This window comes from Mobula birostris, chromosome 4, assembly GCF_030028105.1.
Source record: "Mobula birostris isolate sMobBir1 chromosome 4, sMobBir1.hap1, whole genome shotgun sequence".
Lineage (NCBI taxonomy): Eukaryota > Metazoa > Chordata > Chondrichthyes > Myliobatiformes > Myliobatidae > Mobula > Mobula birostris.
In genome coordinates, this window is record NC_092373.1 from 72,467,794 (window position 1) to 72,486,287 (window position 18,494).

At 45.0% G+C, this 18,494-nt stretch overlaps 1 long non-coding RNA gene and 4 other non-coding genes across 5 annotated transcripts; all 5 read left to right on the forward strand.

Annotated features, from left to right (window-relative positions):
- Positions 1-15,220: 15,220 nt before the first annotated feature.
- LOC140195944 (uncharacterized) lies at positions 15,221-17,876 on the forward strand. Its single transcript, XR_011885576.1, has 6 exons — positions 15,221-15,474; positions 15,739-15,776; positions 16,696-16,791; positions 17,164-17,218; positions 17,450-17,486; positions 17,655-17,876. It is a non-coding gene; the product is annotated as an uncharacterized lncRNA (long non-coding RNA).
- On the forward strand, positions 15,589-15,658 carry LOC140197138 (small nucleolar RNA SNORD49). The gene has a single exon (XR_011885857.1). It is a non-coding gene; the product is annotated as a small nucleolar RNA SNORD49 (small nucleolar RNA).
- Positions 16,553-16,624, forward strand: LOC140197144 (small nucleolar RNA SNORD65). Its single transcript, XR_011885863.1, has one exon. It is a non-coding gene; the product is annotated as a small nucleolar RNA SNORD65 (small nucleolar RNA).
- On the forward strand, positions 17,015-17,087 carry LOC140197143 (small nucleolar RNA SNORD65). The gene has a single exon (XR_011885862.1). It is a non-coding gene; the product is annotated as a small nucleolar RNA SNORD65 (small nucleolar RNA).
- Positions 17,300-17,368, forward strand: LOC140197139 (small nucleolar RNA SNORD49). Its single transcript, XR_011885858.1, has one exon. It is a non-coding gene; the product is annotated as a small nucleolar RNA SNORD49 (small nucleolar RNA).
- Positions 17,877-18,494: the final 618 nt, after the last annotated feature.

Here is an 18,494-nt window from a genome sequence, read left to right on the forward strand (position 1 = left end):
TGGTGGACCTTCAGCAGCAGCAGGGGTCGGGAGTTGGGTGGCGCCCTCGCACCCCTCTCACGTAGCGATGGGATCAGGGCTCCTGGCGGATATCCTCGGTGGCCTTTTCCCAGCGGGGGACGTGAAGCCTTGCGTACCCATTGCAGTGCACTGGGTTAAAGTGAATATGCAGCGATGGATAGCATTAGTGGACGCCGGTGCTACACACCATCACTCCAGGTAAACCTGACAGCTGCTGGGATCTCGGTGCACCAATAGAAGGTTGAAGGAGTGCCCTTCTTCCTGCCTAGGAGGTTTTTAATTTAAATATTTATTTAGCAATACAGTGTAAAGTCGGCCCTTCTGGCCATTTGAGTCACATGACCCCAGCACCCCCCCCAATTTAATCCTACCCTAATCACAGGACAGTTTATGATAACCAATTAACCTACTTGGTACATCTTTGGACTGTGGGAAGAAACCGTAGAACCCACGTAAAGCAAACACATTCCATGGGGAGGATGTACAGACTCCTTACAGACAGCGGCAGAATTGAACTCCGAACTCCAGAACAATCCGAACTGTGATAGGCCCACACTACACTACCGTGGTGCCCATTGGTCCAGGACCCATGACTGTCTTGGTGTCAGAATCTCCTGCATGCATTCCAGTTACGAATATGCTGAAAGGTATATCTCAGCAAACAAGTAAGGGCCGTTTTGCCTTTGGCATGGCCCAGGCGAAGGTGCTGGTGGGATTGGCCTAGTGGGAGCCTTTGGTGGTTATGCTGTCCTCGCGGGTGGTCAACACCAAATGGTATATCTGACCATGATATCACGCTCCCTATACCAGGCTTTCTGCAAAAAGACTGCTTTCCAGTGGGGGCCCAACAGAATCAGGTTTATTATCACCGACATGTGACATAAAATTTGTTAACTTAGCAGCAACAGTTCAATGCAATACGTAATCTAGCAAAGAGAGAAAAAAATTAATAATAACAATAAATAAAATAAAACATAATAAATAATTACGTAACAATATGCAAAAACAGAAATACTGTATATTTAAAAAAGTGAGGTTGTGTCTAAAGCTTCAATGTCCATTTAGGAATCGGATGGCAGAGGGGAAGAAGCTGTTCTGAATCACTGAGTGTGTGCCTTCAGGTTTCTGTATCTCCTACCTGATGGTAACAGTGAGAAAAGTGCATGCCCCAGGTGTTGGAGGTCTTTAATAATGGGCGTTGCCTTTCTGAGACCCTAAAGATATCCTGGGTCTTTGTAAGCTAGTCCCCAAGATGGAGCTGACTAGATTTACAACCTTCTGCAGCTTCTTTAGGTCCTGTGCAGTAACCCCTCCATACCAGTCAGTGATGCAGCCTGTCAGAATGCTCTCCACGGTACAACTATAGAAGTCTCTGAGTGTATTTGTTGACATGCCAAATAGCTTCAAACTCGTAATAAAGTATAGCCGCTGTCTTGCCTTCTTTATGACATCAAAGGGCCTTTGAGACTGCCAAGTAGGCAGCGGAACAGGCTCTCATATTAGCCCCTAGATGGAGCTGGTACACTTGGAGCTACAAGTTTCAGCTATCCCTAGAGTGGCCGAGTAGAGCTTTGGCAGGTGTTGAAGAGGTGTCGCGTCCCCATGGGATTTTGAAGAAAAACTTTCCCTGAGGTGGCGACCTGATACACCCCCTTCAAGAAGCAGTTGTTTGCCTGCTAGTGGGCCCTCCAGGCCACCGAACAACAGACAACCTCTGAACCAGTCATACCGTGAGCACATCTCGCTATCGTGCAGTGCGTGAATGTCAAACAATGTGACTCACAAGGATGACCATGCCCAATGGTCTTCAATTGTTGAATGGAAATAATGTATCATACACAGTGCAGGGAAACTTGCTGAGATGGTGAGCCATCTCTATGAACAGGTTATGTCCCTGCCCGATAATGACAACTGCAGCCATGACAAAGTCCATACAATTGATCTTCATAAAAACCGTGTGGTAAGCTGTTTGATGATCTGACCCTTGAGGAGAAGCAACAGGTATAGTTCACCAAGGCTCCAGCCATTGGTGGGGCAGCAAGCACTACTCTCCACCCTGTGATGAGCAAAGTCAGCATGCAGGAGGGAGGAGGGAATTCAACCAACCGACTAATTTGGTGGCAATAGCAACTGCCCTTTGTTGAGGCGAGGGGGCCTATGAGAGTTTGTACCAACTCCAGGACAATGGCCAAAAGACATGGAGATATGGATGCCGCAATGAAACAAGCCAAACTGGAAGGTTCAATCAGACAATGTCTCACATTTTGTCAGAGCTAAGGTCCAGGAATGGGCCACGGAATTCGGCACTTCATGGGTGTTTCACATCCTATATTTGCAGGCAATGAGGTTGACTGAACACATAAAGGAGTTGTTAAAGCAACAGATTAAGCTATTGATCCCTGCCTACACACTGCAAGGTTGGCTGGGTGTGCTGCAACAAGTGATGGAACTCCTGAACACCCGGCCAGTGAGTCTGAGTGGGTCTTCAATGTCCCTGCATTCAGCAGTGTCGAACCCTCCGAAGCCAGAGGTAGTGGAGTTGGAAGAGGAGTCAGGGAAGGTTTGACTGCAGCAACCACAGGGGTCACCAAGGTGCCCATGATGGTCAGACAAGCAAGAGGCCTCTCACAGCAGCAGCAAAGTTTTGAATGGGAGCCATTCCCCAGTATGATGCAGTCAGACTGTCCCAGGAACTGATACCTATGACCTCTGTGATAGAAACTGGCTAATGAGAGAGCCACAGTGCTCAAGCACACAGAGGATGCGCTGACCCAAGTATCAGCTGAAATGATGGTTATTCAAATGGTTGCCTTGCCGAGTTGGGTGGCCTTAGACTACCTGCTCAGTTGTGCTGTTATCAGTCAAGATTGCTGCACCTACATTCCTGACAAGTCGGGGAACATCACTCATCTGGCTGATCACAACTGTAAGTAGGTGGATAAGACTAAGAAAGTGGGGGGCCAGTTTCATTGCTATTACACTCTGGGGTGCAGCTGCTGGTTTTTTGGAGTTCCAGGAGGTTGGTAGACTGCTATGGTACACTGGGTAGTGACTATTAGGCTTATATACTTCCTCATAACAAAGATGAGGAGCATATGATGGCTCTGGGTCTGTACTTGTTGAGTTTAGAAGAATGAAGGGGTACCTAATTGAAATGTATTGAATATTGAAGGAGCCACATAGAGTTGATGTTTCCTCTAATGGGGTTCTTTAGGACCAGCTGGGCACAGTCTCAGAATAGAAGAATGTCGCTTTAGAACAGAGTTGAGGAGGAATTTCTTTAGCGAGAGGGTGGAAATCTGTGGAATTTATTGTCACAGACAGTGTAGAGACCAAGTCATTGGGTATATTTAAAGCAGAGATTGATAGGTTCTTGATTAATAAGGGCATCCAAGATTATGGGGAGAAGGCCAGAGAATGCATTTGACAGGGATAATAGATCAGCCATGAAGGGATGGCAGAGCAGACGATGGGCCAATTGGCCTATTTCTGCTCCTCCAGCCTGTCTTGTGGTCTTATGGACATGTACACTAAAGTGTCAGTTGTGTTACAGTAAAAATCAGTAAATTAAATACCTGCTAATGAAAGAATATTGACAAACACTAAAGTTAATGATTTATGTTTAAAATTAATTATTCTTTATGTGTAGGTGAGTTGCAGAAAATTAGTAAAATTATTTTCACAAAATGTGAGGTAGAGTGGAAAATTTTGTTGTGCATGCTACGTATTTTGTATGTCATTCCATTACAATAGTGCTTTAAGGTAGAGCAAGGGAAAGCAGTAATAGGAAGCAGAATACAGTTGCAGTTTCAGAGAAAACGCAGTGCAGGCAGTCAGTGAGGTTCAAGGCTATAATGACGTAGATTGTAAAGTAAAGGGTCCATCTTATCGTTCAAGAGTCTCATAACAGTGGATAGAAGTTGTTCTTGACCCTGGGAGAATTGAGAACCTGGGGAGAATTTGTGTATTTATTAAGAGGTACAGCACAGAACAACCCTTTCTGGCCTATCGAGCCACACCGCCCAGCAACCCACCTATTTAACCCTAGCCTAATCCCAGGACAATTTACAATGACCAATTAACCTACTAACCAGTACATATTTGGACTGTGGGAGGAAACCGGGGCACCCGGAGGAAACCCATGTGGTTCACGGGAAGTACAGTATGTACAAATTCCATACAGACGGAGCTAGAATTGAACTTTAAACTTTGGAATGCCCCCAGCTAAAATAGCGTTGCACAAACTGCTGCACCACTGTGGTATCCAATAATATGGTAAGATCTGTGTAGATGTGTGCTTGACTTCAGCATAGACTCAGTAGGCCATATGGCTTATTTCTGTGCAGTATGACATTCTTACTGCATGACCATAATAAACATTCCTTCTCCACACTGAGCAGTTTGGTTCATGGGTTGTCAAAGCTCAGTGGGGATACTGAGTTTCTTCCTGAAACTTTGAGCATATCCATGAATCTTTTCCCTCCGTTTTCCGTGTCTGCTGTCACCACCACACCTCCTCACCATCCTTGAGACAGATTGAATGTAGATTGTCCGGCCCTCACCTTTCATCATACTAGCCCCAGTATCCAGCTTGTCATCCTCCACTATTTCTGCCAGGTCCAACAGGATTTCCCCCACTTCCATTTTTTCCAGTTACCACTCTCTCTGCGACGCCCTGGTCCACTGATCTTTTCCCACCTAGCCCTCCCTGTCCCCTGGCATCTCCCTTGCAACGTGTCCTCACAACTCCTCCGTCACCACTGCAGAGACAAAGTGTAGACTAAGTGCCCATTTTGCAGAGCACCTGTACTCTTCAATGTGAACACCTGTTTACATGTTATTTCAACTCATCTTCTCATTCCCACACCATCCAGTTTGAATTTTCCAGGTTCCAGTGATCTGCATCTTTGTATTTTTTTCCCACTCCCACCAGTATACCTGGGTACATTCTTCCTTTATTCGTATCTTCCATTCCTCTCCCTGTTCCTAATTACCTTTATTCGCAACTCTCAGATGGATAGGATAGATGTTGAGATGAGCAGATATGTAGGTGATGAGCCAGATTCCATTGAGAGCTTGAGAGAAACTTAGGCCTCAACGCTGAATATGTTGGCCTGGGAGAAGATGGTAGTGTTGGTTTGCATATTGTTCCAGTAAAGCTGGAAGAGTTTGCTGTCAGCGTTGGGTTATTTTGCATTGCCTTGACGTACTTGCTGTAGATAAACCAGGTTTCAAAAGCATGCAGAAGGGTAGGAATCAGTTCTGCCATGAGTTTGTGCTAGTTCCTAATATTTTGATCTTTATGATCATTCTCAGTCAACTGTCGTACATTGAAGGCAATGGTGGATTTCATTATCAATATCTTCCTTCACCTGAGATGTTTTAAAGATATGGAAGTAGTCCATTTTATTCCATGCTATTGTTGTGAACCTTTCTTGTTGGCAGGCAGTGTAGTACTGGAGAATAGTTTGGAACAGAACCTTTGTCTTGGGGAAGCTGAGTGAATAAGTCACTTCACTGGGATCTTGGCTTTTGAATTTGATTAGTTGCCAGCATCATCTGTATACTACAGTTCAACTGAGGTCTAGTTAATCTTGGTCCTCAGGTGTGGTGAACATAGATTGAACTAGTGTTGAAGATTAACACCTTCCTATGGGAAGTTACTTAGAGGTGCAGAATGGTGGAAAGAAAGATTGAGGAAAACATTGAACAGACTTGCTTGTGTCGCAATGAACAAGTCGAAGCCAAGCACAGGACACAGGCATGGAGGTTGCGTTAGGATGTAGACGCGGGCATGAGCATTGAACGACAAACTGGAGAGGGTGCAGGAAGAACAGGCAGAACTGATCTTGACTCAGAGTGTAGAAAGGGAAGCAGCAGACAAAAGTTTTCTTAGAACGGAGAGACGGAGTTACACAGGTAAACCTCGGTGCTGAAGTAAAACTTAAAAGACTTGACATGGAGAGACTGAGATTCACAGGTAAACCTTGGAAACTGGAGTAGAATTTAGAAAACTTATCTTGACACGAAGAGACTGAGTTTCACAGGTAATTTTCGGTACTGAGGCGAAACTTAGAACACATAGCCCTAAGCGGCCGGGAAACATTAATCACCACACAGGCAAAACCAACGATCTGGCAACTAGTGGTTGCAAAGCCGGGGTTCTTATGCTGCAGGTCTTGATGAAAATCAGGTATGTCACAATCAAAGGTAATTAGGAGAAAATGGGGGAATTAACGGTCGCCTTGCACAATCAAAGGGAATTAGGAGAAAATGGGGAATTAACGGTTGGGACCATGATAGTATCCCCCCCCAATGGGAGACTCCAGGCGAACCACCAGACTTGTCTGGATTGTCTCGATGGAAATCTCAGATGAAGGAAGGGTCTAAGATGAAGGAGCTGGGAATCCAGGTGCGCTCCTCAGGACCGTATCCTTCCCAATCGACCAGGAACTGGAAACTCCTGCCTCGGCGGTGCACATCCAGTATTTGCCGGATGGTGTAAGCTGGGTAGTTGTCAATGATCCGAGTGGGTGGGGGAGGTTCAGCAGGAGGGCACAAAGGGCTGACAGACATGGGTTTCAGTTGGGAGACATAGAACATGGGATGAATGTGCATGGGTCCGGACAGTTTGAGTCTGACCACCGAGGGGTTCATAATGTTCTCAATTTCAAATGGTCCGAGGTAGCGAGGGACGAGTTTCTTGGATTCATTCTTGAGAGGGATGTCTTTAGAAGAGAGCCAAACTTTCTGATCAGACCTTGCGGCATCGGCGGAGATGGGCCTGAACTGAAGGCACAGCAATGTCATCTTCATGAGCAGGAAACAGAGGGGGTTGGTAGCCGAGGGAGCATTCGAAGGGAGACATTCCAGTGATGGCGCTGACCAGGGAGTTGTGGGTGTACTCCACCCAAGTTAGATGGGTGCTCCAGGATGACGGGTAGTTGGCGGTTATGCAGCGCAGTGCTGCTTCCAAATCCTGGTTTGCTCATTCCATTTGACCATTAGTCTGCTGATGGAAACCAGAAGATAGACTTACTAAGGCTCCAAGGGCTTGACAAAAGGACCTCCAGACTTGAGAGATGAATTGGGAGCCACAGTCAGAAATGATGTCAGAGGGAATTCCATGTAGGTGGAAGACATGATGGACAAGGAGGTCAGCTGTTTCACAGGCTGTAGGGAGTTTGGGAAGGGCTATGAAGTGCGCAGCTTTGGAGAAACGATCCACAACGGTGAGTACAGCAGTGTTCCCATGTGAACTGAGTAGTCCAGTCATGAAATCCAGAGCAATGTGAGACCAAGGGCAGCTAAGGACAGACAGGAAACGAAGCAACCCAGCAGGTGGTCGATGGGACGCTTTTCCGCGAGCACACAGAACAGGCAGAGATGAAAGAGAGAGTGTCAGCATCCATGAAGGGCCACCAGAAATGTCGCTTCAGAAGGGACAGAGTCCGATCGATTCTGGGATGGCAGGCGAAACGAGAAGCATGCCCTCACTGGAGAACCCGAGACAGAACAGAGTCAGGCATGAAGAGGCGATTGGGGGGTCCATTGCCTGAGTCTTATTGAGTCCGTTGGGCCTTTTTGACTATGGATTCAATCTCCCAGGTGAGGGCAGCCACCAGACAGGATGGTGGAAGGATGGTCTCGGGGTTGGGAAGGCCCTCCTCGGAGACGTATTGATGGGAGAGAGCATCGGGCTTCCCGTTCTTGGAACCAGGACAATAGGTGAGTGTGAATCTGAAACGGCCAAAAAATAATGCTCAGCGTGCTTAGCAGGAATTCAGGCATTTAGCGGTTTTGACGTATGCCAGGTTCTTACGGTCCATCCAGACGATGAATGGATGTTCAGCTCCCTCCAGTGAGTGCCTCCAATCCTCCTAGGTGAGTTTGACAGCCAGTAACTCCCAGTTCCCCACGTCGTAGTTCTGTTCGGCGGGGGATAGCCGGCAAGAAAAGAAGGCGCAGGGATGGAGCTTTTGGTCTGGGACGAAGGGTTGGGAGAGGACCGCTCCCACCCCAGAGTCAGAGGCGCGACTTCCACAATGACCAGGTTGGACCAGGATGGGAGCGCAGGTGAAACGCTTCTTCAGCTCCGAGAAGGCTGAGTCTGCTTCGGGAGTCCAGTGAAAAGGGGTCACAGGAGACGTGAGTCGAGTAAGGGGCGCTGCCACCCGGCTGTAATCCCTGATGAAGCGACGATAGAAGTTTGTGAACCCCAGAAATCATTGGAGCTGTTTGAGCGCCGTGGGTTTTGGCCACTCCACCACCACCCGGATCTTTTCGGGATCTGCCCTCGCCTGCCCGCTCTCAATGATGTACCCCAGGAAACTGACAGAACGGACAGAAAACACACTTCTCTGCCTTCACGAATAGTTTGTTCTCCCAAAGCCTCTGCAGAAGCTGACGGACATGGTGGGTGTGTTCCTGAAGACTGCGGGAGAAGATTAGGATGCCATCCAAATAAATGAAAACGAAATGGTTAATAAGGTCCCTAAGGACATCGTTTACCAGGGCTTGGAAGACGCAGGGGGCATCAGTGAGACCGAATGGCATGACCAGATATTCGAAATGACTGAGGGGGGGTGTTAAAAGCTGTTTTCCATTCATCTCCCTCTCCTAGCCTGACCAGGTGATAGGCATTCCGTAGATCCAACTTCGAGAAAATTGTGGCTCCGTGAAGGGGCTCGAAAGCAGAGTTCATAGGGGGCAGGGGATACTTATTCTTTATGGTGATGCTGTTCAGGCCCCGATAGTCAATGCAGGGGCGCAGTGAGCCGTCTTTCTTCCCCACAAAGAAGAAAGCTGCACCTACAGGGGAAGATGAGGGTCGGATAATGCCAGCCGCGAGAGAGTCATTTACAAACATCTCCATAGCTTCCCCTTCTGATCGGGACAGGTTATACAGCCCACTGGTGGTTAGAGGGGCTCCAGGGAGAAATTGTAAGGGCAATGTGGAGGCAGGGAAAGAGCCCGTTGCTTGTTAAACACTTCTCCCAGATCGTGATACTCTACTGGAACCTTCGATAAGTCAGGGAGTTCAGAGGCAGACGAGGTTGCGGTGACTTCCACTGGGGAAAGGGCTGATTGCGGACAAGTGGAATAGCAGAATGAACCCCAGCCAACTATCCTCCCGGTGGACCAGTCAATCTGGGGGTTATGACGGCTTAACCAGGGGTAACCAAGAACTATAGGAGCTTGAGGAGAGGAAATGAAATTGAATCGTACCTGTTCCCGATGGTTTCCAGAGAGAAGGAGAGACGGGTGGTATGCAGTGTGTGTCTCGGACCAGTAGTCTACCGTTCAGTGCCCAGGCTCCCAGGGGGGGTACTCAAAGGCTCACGAGGAATTCCAGCCTAGAAAGCTAAGTTTTCATCCAAGACGTTTCCCTCAGCGCTGGAGTCCATTAGTGCTAACAGAGGCAAGGACTGTTGGTTGTAACCCAAAGTGGCTTGAAGCTGCTTCTGGGGTCAGGGTACGGAAGGGAATGTTGTCTGGCTTACCAGGGTCCCCCCTGCTACTGGTTCCTTCCCTTTTTGCCGAAGAGGACACGTAGCGCGGAAGTGGCTGGACTGGCCGCAATATAGACACTCACCCGCTCTCAATCTCCGGAGTCGTTCTGTGGGGGAAAGGCTGCATGAGTTCCCAGCTGCATGAGTTCCTCTCCCAGGGCGGTGGAAACGGCTGGGCTGGGCTGGGAGGAGAGAGGCTTGTTCTGGCAGAAGGCGGAAATGAGTGCCGATGAGTGGCCAAAGATGGTGGATGACCAGTTCTTTCTCTATGGCGTTCCCAGAGACGATTGTCCAACCTGGTGGCTAGGGAGGTCAAGGAATCCAAGCTGCCGGTGTCGTCTCTTGCCACCAACTCGTCTTTTACCATGTCACTGAGACCATTCCAAAATACCCCTTGGAGTGCCTCATTGTTCCACCCCGAGTCAGCCACTAACGTCTGGAACTCCACAGAATATTCAGCAACACAGAGTGAGTAGATGCTTGGCGGCGTCTTTACCACGGACGGGGTAGTCAAAGACCTCTTTCATTTCCGTGATAAAGGTGGCAAAAGAAGAGCAGATATCCAGTTGGTTATCCCAGACTGCTGTGGCCCACGCTAAGGCACTTCCCCGCAACAACCCCATGATATAAGCAATGTTTGACTTATCCGTGGAGTACGTGGATGACTGCTATTCGAACACCAAGGAGCACTGAAGAAGGAAGGCCCGGCACTTCTCCGAATCTCCAGCGTAGTGCTCCGGTTCAGGTACATGAGGCTGTCTTGGCGGGAGTGTTGCTGACACCTAGGGGGTTGCCGCTACAGGCTGGCTGGGCTGGTTAGACAGAGTTCCAGGAGTGGGTTGGGTAAACTGAGTGGATAAACGGTCCACCTGGTCACTGATCTGCGTGATGTGAGCAGACAGGGAACGGAGGTTCTCCATGACCTCCCGGAGTTGGTCATGCTGTCCCAGTAGGGAGCCCTGGCTGGCGAGGGCTTGCTGAAGGATATTTGTGTCCGCTGGATCCATGGTGGCCAGATCATTCTGTTGCAATGAACGAGGCGAATACAAGCGCAGGACACAGGCACGGAGGTTGCGTTAGGATGTAGACGCGGGCGTGAGCGTTGATCAGCAAACAAGACAGAATGCAGGAAGACAGGAGACCTGATCTTGACACGGAGCGTAGAAAGGGAATTGGCAGACAAAATTATTCTTAGCACTGAGAGGCAGAGTTACACAGGTAAACCTCGGTGCTGAAGTAAAACTTAAAAGACTTATCTTGACACGGAGAGACTGTGTTTCACAGGTAAATTTCAGAACTAGAGTAGAACTTAGAAAACTTATCTTGACATGAAGAGACTGAGTTTCACAGGTAATTCTCAGTACTGAAGCAAAACTTAGAACACACAGTCCTAAGCGGCCAGGAGACGTTAGTTACCACAGGCAAAGCCAATGATCTGACAACTAGTGGTTGCAAAGCCGGGGTTCTCATGCTGCAGGTCTTGATGAAAACCAGGTGTGACGCAATCAAAGGTAATTAGGAGAAAATGGGGAATTAACGGTCGGGACCGTGACAGTTTGACGCCAGTCCAAACGGACTGAGTAAAAGAGAAACATAACATTGCTAGGTATTCTCAGCAGGTCAAACGACATGTTAAGTTTTTATTTCCGATTTCCCGCATCTATAATTTTTGCTTTTAAGTTAATGAGCTATGACCTCTGCTTTGAGCTTTCTTTTCATTTTAATTATAGTCTTTGTACAGCTTCAGAAGATGAGACTGGATTTTTAAAAGAAAATTTGTATGCAATACACTGCGTGGGTGCCTTGACAATTCTGCAGTATTTACAGCTGAGTTCAAGCTTTCTCTTAATATTCGCAGCATCAGACAACAGAAGTACCTAACTATATGTTGCAGAATAATAATGACTCAGTCAAATGCCACAGTCACAAGTTTAAACTGAAATAGCTGGTGACTGATTAAAACTTCTTTCAACAGAAGAAACTGCACGTACATGTGCATGAATCATAGGAAGTGGGCTGTTGAGAGAATTAGTAAAACATATGGATACTGGGATTCAAGAAGAGTACAAAATCAGAGAAGATGTATTGAACCTAGTTGGGTCACAACTGGTATATTGCATTCTCTTCTGGTCAGAAGATTGAGGAAAGTATGAAAGTTCTATTTTCTAAAATGGAATGGTTGCAAAGATGAGGGATCTGAACTGCAAAATTAAACTAAGGACACTGTGATGCTACTCTTTGAAGCAAATAATTTTGAAATAATATTTCATGATGACATTGTTCGATAGGATAAAATGAACGTGTTTCTAGTTCAAGGACAGAGGACATAGATCTAAAGATGGGGCAGTGGATCCAAGGAGGATGGAATATTAAGCTTTTTTTAACACAGATTTGGAACTCAATGATAGAATCAATTAGGCTATGAAAAACAAAATTAGATGGCCACTTGAAGAAAACAGTATGTAAAGGATACATGGAAATAAGCAAGGATAAGGATCATAGGACACACTTCGACTGGCAGAGTTGCACAATGGCTAAAGCTGCTCCTTCATTATTTGGAGTTCGGGTGGAGTACGAATGGTTTCCATGGGCTTTTCAGATTCCCAGTGCTCTTGTTTCTTCCCACATCCATAGATCATATGACAGGGGAGCAGAATCAGTTAATCCAGCCCATTAAATCTGCTCTGCTATTCCATCATGGTTGATTTATGATCCACTCAACCCCATTCTCCTGCCTTCTCCCTGTAACCTTGATTGCCCTGACTAATCAAGAACCTATCAACCTCCAGTTTAAATACACTCAATGACTTGGCCACCACAGCCATCTGCATCAATAGATTCCACAGATTCAACACACTCTGGCTAAAGATATTCCTCCACATCTCTATTCTAAATGACCATCACTCTAATATGAGACCTCTGGTCCTAGACTCACCCACTATAGGAAGCATCTTCTACACATTCACTCTACCTAGATTTGTCAATATTTGATACGTTTCAATAAGAACCCCTATCATTCTTCTAAACTCGAGTACAGGCCCAGAGCTATCATCGTTTCCAGAATAATTCTTGTGAACTTCTGGACCCTCTCCAATGCCAGCACATCTTTGCTTAGACAACGGGCCCAAAACATCTCACAATACTCAGATGTGTAGTCTTTTAAAGCTTCAGCATCAGCTCTTATATTCTGTCCTAACATTGCACTTACCTTCCTTACCACCAACTCAACATGTAAGTTAAACAGTAGGGAATTGTGCAAAAGGAACCCAGGCCCCTTTGCATCTCTGATTTTTGAAATTTCTCCCCATTTAGAAAATAGCCTTTGTCTTTATTCCTTCTACCAAAGTTCATAACCTTACACTTCCCTACACTATATTCCATCCGCCACTTCATTGTCCCTGCTCCCAATCTGTGGAAGCCTGTCTGCAGACTCCCTGCTATTTCAACACTACCTACATATGACATGAAAGGATTACAACATTGACCCCTAGGGAACATCAATAGTCACTGGCAGCAACCAGGAGAGTTCCCACTCCTTGCCTCCTGCCAGTCTGCCAATCTTCCATCCGTGCTGGTAACTTTCCTGTAATACCATGAGCTCTTATCTTGTTAAGCAGCCTCATGTGTGGCACCTTGTCAAAAGCCTTCTGAAAATCCAAGTAAACAAAATCCACTGCCTCTGTGTTTATTCTGCATGTTATTTCCTCAAAGAATTCCAACAGATCTGTAAGGCAAGATTTCCTGTTAACTATGCTGACTTGGGCCTACTTTATCATGTGCCTCCAAGTACTCCAAAACCTCATCCTTAATAATGGACTGCAACATTTTCCCAACCACTGAAATCAGGCCAACTAGCCTATAATTTTCTTTCTTCTGCCTCCCTCACTTCTTAAAGAGTGCAGTGACATTTTCAGTTTTCCAGTCCTCCATAACCATTCCAGAATCTAGTGATTCTTGAAACGTCAATACCAATGCCACCACAGACACTCACTTCAGCTGTCCCTTTCGGAACCCTGGAGTGTAGTCCATCTGGTTTAGGTGACTCATCTACCTTCAGACCCTTCAGCTTCCAAGCACCTTTTTTCTTAATATTAGCGCAGCACTCACTCCTGCTCACTTCTCAAATTTCTGGTGTACTCCAGTGGAGACTGACACAAAATATTTATTAAGTTTGTCTGCCATTTTTTTGCCCCCCATTACTACCTCTCCAGCATCATTTTCCAGCAGTCTAACATGCACTCTTTATATATGAAAAAACTTTTTGTATCCTCTTTAATATTATTGGTGAGCTTACCTTCATACTTCATCTGTTCTCACCTTATGGCTTTTTTTTAGTTGCCTTCTGTTGGTTTTTAAAAGCTTCCCCATCCTCCAACTTTCCACTATTTTTTGCTATATTATATGCACTCTTTTTTCCTTTTCGTGCTGTCTTTGACTTCCCTTGTCAGCCACGGTTGTGTCATTCTCTTTAAAATCACTCCATCTTTGGAATAGCCACAGGGGAACCCTGCACTGCCTGCTTACTTCTCCTAGTGTTCACCCATCTACTATCTGAAGCCCACACTCTAGTATGACCAGCTCAGCAATAGTTTCATCTATGAAGTTTTCAGACTCCCAGATGATTCTGAGTACATCCAGCTCCCTAAAATATGCAGACTGGAAGATTTAACTCGCAAATATAATTTGCTTCTAGTGTAATAGATGGGTAGCAGGGGAGGTGGGGATATTGCAGTAATGGGAGTTGTACAACATGTAAAAAATGAGTTTGTGCTGACCATCAAGCACATAAATCCCATTTTATTCTCCCCCACATTCCCATCCACTTCTCAGCCGTACTCTAGGGACGATTAAAACTGACTACTGTAATTCATCCATTAATCTGCCGATCTATGGGATGTGTGGAGGAAACTGGACATGTTAACGCAAACGCAGTACAGCTAGCACTTGGAGATTAGAATTTAACATGGGTCACTCTGCCACACCGTATCAGGATGCTGGGTGGCAAATGAGATTAATGCAGGTGAGTATTCAGTGGTAAGCAGAGTACAATGGACCAAAAGTTCTGCTTCTGTTGTATTACTTATACTAAGAGCCCCACAGTGGTCCAGTTAGTGGAGTCACTGCCTCATAGCTCTATCCTACCATCGGGTGTTGCGTGCCCTGTGACTTCGTGGTACGTCTTAAAAGACACGTAGGATTCTAAGTTAATGCACCACAGTGAATTGCCCTGGTTGTGTCGGTAGAGCTCGAATCTGGGGACAATCGTGAGTGTAAGCAGAAAATAAATTGGTGTAAATGAGGCTGGGTGATGGTGGACACGCTCTGTACGCCGAATAGCGTATTTCTGTGCAGTAGCCCTCCGAGAAGACGGAAGAGAGGGAATCTGGTGGCACGCAGCAGGCCATACATCATCCATAAGAAGAAGCACAGTCGACATTCCTGTGGAAGTACGGAGAAAGTCGCGGCTCCGTGGGAATGGCTTTCGCGCATGCGCCGGTCCGGGCTTTGGCGAGTGCGTAGATGAAAAATCCCGCGTTGAAAAAAGAATTAACTTTTTATTTGGATTATATACAGGGGATATAGGGATTTCATCGATTCCTCTGCTGCCTGATAATTTGTTTAGGGGATGAAAGGGGGCCGACTGTCGTGACGTCACCGATCCGCCGCCGCAGAGGTTGTCGGGAGGCGACGAGCCACCGCTCGCTCTTTCTGGCTGCGGCTCCGGAGCGGGAGGACGCTGCGGTTCGGGCTCCGCGCCCTGCCCCGATCTCTGGGGCAAACGGCACGCTGGCCCGCCAGGTGTTTAGCGGTAGGGCCACGTGTGTGGAAAGGGAAGCGAAGGGCCGCTTTACCCAGGCGATGAGTCCCTCCTTCGTTTATCGGGGCCTTAAACCTCGTCTCGGCAGCACGTGATGCGGTGATTCTAGTTCATCTTTATAAGGTGCTTATGAAGAGATGCATTGATTCTGTAGTGACTTTCTTAATTATCACGTGGGCTGATCAACAGTAAGATAATTCACTCCTTTAGAATTCTGTTGGGTTTAAATTAGCTCTTCTGGATGATGAAAACCGAATAGGAAGTGCCGTCAGATGCGAAAACTGATGATCCTATTTAAACTCTGATTTTATCAAACATTGAAATTTTGTTGTGTAGAAAATGCCCTAGTTGAGTCGGAATTATTAATTACCGTTTGTTCTCTTTCAGCAATGGATCACGGCCAGTTTTGTGATAAATTTGAATTGGTAAGTTGAATCTAATGATTCTGTCAGCGTTAAAATTACTTGTCTTTAATGGACAATAGTGACGCATTTATTCATTCCTGTTGAACTGACTAGTGCTATGTTGAAGTTTGCATTAGATGTATTGCTTAAACAGTACTAATAAGCTAACGGGCCCTCAATACTGACGATATCCATTGTAACAACGTTCAAAGCTGGTATCGTAGCGGCTCTGGCCAGTGACCTTCCATCATTACCTGTTACGAGTTGTACTTTACCCCGTACCCGTTTTCCTCCCACATTCCAAAAATGTCGCGTTAATAGGTGTAATTGGGCGGTGCAGACTGGTGAGATGGCTTGTAGATTTTCTGTAAAACTTTGATATGAGGAAAGCTGCTATTTGTTTAAAACTCTTCACTGAAGTAATTGTTGACATATTCCATGGCACTATCCCCTGATAGACCCTTGAGTAATAATTTGTACCAATGATATTCTGTTAGGACTGTTCTCTCTACCGGTATATTCCTTTCCTATACCTGGTTATATATAGTTTAGTACAAGTGGCTGCAAATATGCTTTCCTTTACCTTTTAAGAGAAGGTTAACTGATTTTTCTGAAACTGTACAAAAGGAAAATCAATAATAACTGGATTCTGTTATGTCAGACCACACCTGGAATGAAGTCTGGCCAGGAACTTTTCAGCTACTGCCTGGCCAAAGTATTTCAGCATTTTCTATTTTTTTTTATCTGAGTTGTATGTGCCTTGTGCTTTCCTGTTGGTTTGCAAAGTGAATGATTGGAGATGATGAAACCAAAATCAACAGCTGGAATTACCGTCAGATTGGAAAGTGTTGATTAGTGGTTTTCTGATCATGTCATTTTCTTTGATACAAATGAGATGTTGATGGTTCTTGTTCTAAATTGTTTTCTCTCCATAACACAGATCACTTTACATAATTCAAAAATGAGGTTCTAATGTGAAACCATCTGAGCTGAACATGTCCGACTGACCTGAATGAGCATTGTAGACTGGCTTCAGGTACTTAAGCTGTTTCAGTTTACTTCGTTTATAAATCTTTCAATTATGATGAAATGCTGTTGGTCTCCAGTGGTGACCACTTCTTTCAAATCTGGCCTACTTGGTATTCTTGGTAATGAAGTAAACTTGTGTATTTTGAGAAATCAGGCAATGTTGCCATGCTAAAGCATAGTTTTGCTGTACTCCCTGGTGTTTTAGCTCAAGTCTTAATACACTTGTATTTTTGTGATGAAACCTAACTCAATTTGCTGGAATTACCGTCAGATTGTTCAGTGTTGAGTAATGGTTTTCTGATTGCTGTTGGTATAAGTTTCTTGTATGACAAGTTGTTTAAAAAAAAGTGTTCAGAAGGATGTCTGCTTTGTCTTTTAGGTTGTGGTGGTATTGTGCCAAATGCCTGCTTGTACCCTGGAAAGATTCTTTACAGGTAAGCTTACAAGTGATATCTTAATCTAATATTTAAACATCGAAATATCATTGGATTTACTAATTATCACTGGACCTGTCTGTAAATGATGATAATGTAAATAGGAAGTGCCGTCAGATGCGAGAACAGATGAAACTTTACATTCTGATTTACAAGATGGGTGTAAACACTTCCCTTGCATATAGTATATATAAATTACTACATTTTCTGAAACTTGTGTTTTCTCGGCAGCTGGGATGAACAGATTCACTACTTGCATATTCCTTTGGTGAGTGTTATTTGTATTGAATAGAACTACATTTCAATACTTTTTTCTGAGAATTAGTCTAAATCATATTTTAATATTCTGAAATGGTTGTAATTTAATTTGATTGTGTATCAAGCATTGCAATTCGAATGTCTGACCTTTCAATATTTTGCTTTTTTCCTCTTGCAGTACAAGTGAAGCTATTGAAAACATCTGAAATATAAACTGTAATCCATATAAATTTGGAGTTGCAAGATTTTTAATGGTGCTACACAATGGAAGCTTGGTTAGCTAGCAGTGGCACTAGGAAAACTTGTAAATTTTTTTGTAATGTTGATTTACAATAATTGTATATTTGACTTTGACTGTGTTGAATATGACTTGAATCCAATTAAACTTTAAAATAACCAATACCTGTACTGATTTGCATTATTGATTCTATACCAGGTGAATTGCACATTAATCCAATTGTACATTTCTGTGTTTTACACTTTTGAGGTGGGCTGGTCCCTTAAATCATTAGATAAGCGATAGATGTGGCCACATCTGTACCAATGTACTGAAGTGTTAGCTTGTGTAGATGTATTGTGGAACAGAATAGGTTTGTTACAGCTGTATATTGGCTAAGAAAGTATGAATTTCCAAGCAGCCATTGGCTGTGATCTTAATGGTGACTTGGTGACTAGAATGCCTAGCTGCATGAATATTTTTTCACAGTCTTGAAAAGTTTTTGAAGTTCGAGCCAAAATAGATTGACCATAGTACATACTTGGTCTAGGTCCTTTGACCTAAGTGTACTGAGAAAGGTGAATTAATTGAAGATTAATTCTAGGACATGCTATTAATGCAAGCTCTTGACATATTAACATTCAATTTTATTTCAATTATGGCAGTGCAAGAAAAATACAGTGAGGGAAAAGTATATTACTGTATCTTGGATCACGGCCAGCAAGCCTGGTTCCTTTTATTTCATCAAAGGTGGAAAGTGAAAACTTAGTACAGACCTCACTGCCTCTATTGAAGTTTACC